At 26.7% G+C, this 2,009-nt stretch overlaps 1 long non-coding RNA gene across 1 annotated transcript; it reads left to right on the top strand.

Moving 5' to 3' along the window:
• The first annotated feature begins 542 nt into the window (after positions 1–542).
• Positions 543–1,900, top strand: LOC106792936. Its single transcript, XR_001382362.1, has 2 exons — positions 543–813; positions 1,848–1,900. It is a non-coding gene; the product is annotated as an uncharacterized LOC106792936 (long non-coding RNA).
• Positions 1,901–2,009: the final 109 nt, after the last annotated feature.

The following is a 2,009-nucleotide window of genomic DNA, read 5'->3' as shown; positions in this document are numbered from 1 at the left end:
GTATATAAGCACACACACACACACACACACTGGCACACATATATGGTTAGACTACATCCGTCGAAAGAGCATGATCTTTGTAGATAACAAGAAAGAAGGAGGATTTGAAAATGATCAAAGGAAACTGCGTCGGAACACTTGTTTGACGTGTTTCTCGTATTTGCAGAGATGCTTTGTCACGTTGTTTCTTTTGTTCTTTTTATAAAGCTCGTCTTAAAAACGTTACACGAGGAAGGTAATTTAAAAACTTTTAATAAATAAAAAACATGATCGAACGAATCGTAAGAAAAAAGAAAAGAAAAAAATAATAAGATTGGTAATTTTGTTTTGCTATTATTTTTATTATTATTTTTATTATTATTATTATTATTTGAGAAGTTATCGAGCAAAATTTATGCAGAGAGGTATAAATTGATTGAAATTAAACATTCATGCACTTAAACACACGAATACATAAGTACAAATACGTAGGAGTGTACAATTCAAGGACGAATTTTAATTATGTCTTTCCGAGGAAGCTTTCTGATAATGACAATGATAATGTTTACGTCACGAAAGATACTACTGCCGGTAGAGTCAAATATAAATGAGAGCGTTGAACGTTCTTAGAAACAGATGTACTGGTAGACACCTGTACGGTGGCTTCAGTTTTTATCTGAGTAATTTTTGTTCATTTACCAAAAGCACTTGGAAAATCGACGATGGTGAAAATAGGAAAATTTCCCACAAAGAACAATACGCTCGGGTAAACAGAGTGTGAAAGAGAATAAGATTGAAAACAAAAAACATCAAAGTTATTGCGATAATTCAAAGGTATCAAATTGTTCGTTAATTATAAAACAAATTTTCCAAGTTTAAAAGTTTTGATTATCGGAAAAAGTAAATTGTAAAGAAAAGAAAAGAAAATATATATATAATGTTGTGTGAACGAGTGAGACTCAATTGGTTTGTTTACTTAAATTGTTATTTTTCAAAGAAAAATTCTTACTAATAAAACTATAATGACGACTCGTCTCTTATGTGTTAGTCGAACGATAAGAAATTTTATCTACGAAGATTGCTATGTGCACCTTTAACTCCTTAACCTACGATTTACGTTCCAAAAGTTTCGAGTTAAGTTTCCAGAAGTACGTAAATAATATGTACGCATGAAATAAAAAGGCCAATATCGAACAGATAAGAAAGAATTTTATTTTCGCTGTACTACGGGCTATGCATGTAATTGTAGGTTATAATTTTCATTATTTATTTATTTTAGAACAAAATTGTCAAGTGTACTCTGTACGCTTCTTATAAATCATTAAAACGAGATACGTTTAATTTCGTTTAGAATATTTCGATTATGTCACAATAGTGTTTCGGACAATCGTTTGTGTATTTTGATTATTTTGTTTATTTGTACATTGACGGAATTTACCCATTGTTAAATAACAAGAAATAAATATTAATAAATAAAGAAATATAAATAATATAAAAAAATAAATATAAATAAATAAATTAAAATATATAATAAATATATAAAAATAAATATATATAAATAACATATATATAAATAGATAAATAAAATAAAATATAAATAAATAGATAAAAATAATAAATATAAATAAAAAAATAATATATACAAAGAAATTTAAAAAAAATAAAAAGAATATATAAATATATTTAAAAAAATTATGTAAAATTAGATGAAATATATATCAAGTTGCTTAATATTTGTTAAATTAGTTAAAAAAATATGTAAAAATGAAGAGTTGTTTGGGAAAAGAGTCGATTTAATGTGAAAAAAAGAATACCTTTCGTTTCGAACGATAATTAATAACATATATATTTTGACGATTATATTACAGTTGCCGTTGTTCGAAAGGAATCAAAGAAGAAACGAAAATAAGTGCAAGCTAAAAAAAAAATTCATATTCAAAGGGTGCAGACATTCCTTCCCATTTCAGTTTTTCCTATTGAAGGATTATATTTCCGATTTTTCGTCCCTCCCACGCATACCAATTTGAAAC

This window comes from Polistes canadensis, unplaced genomic scaffold, assembly GCF_001313835.1.
Source record: "Polistes canadensis isolate GaletaPanama2010 unplaced genomic scaffold, ASM131383v1 scaffold_2078, whole genome shotgun sequence".
Classification (NCBI taxonomy): Eukaryota; Metazoa; Arthropoda; class Insecta; order Hymenoptera; family Vespidae; genus Polistes; species Polistes canadensis.
Note: the sequence above shows the minus strand (reverse complement) of the source record. Positions and strands in the feature narration are given on the sequence as shown.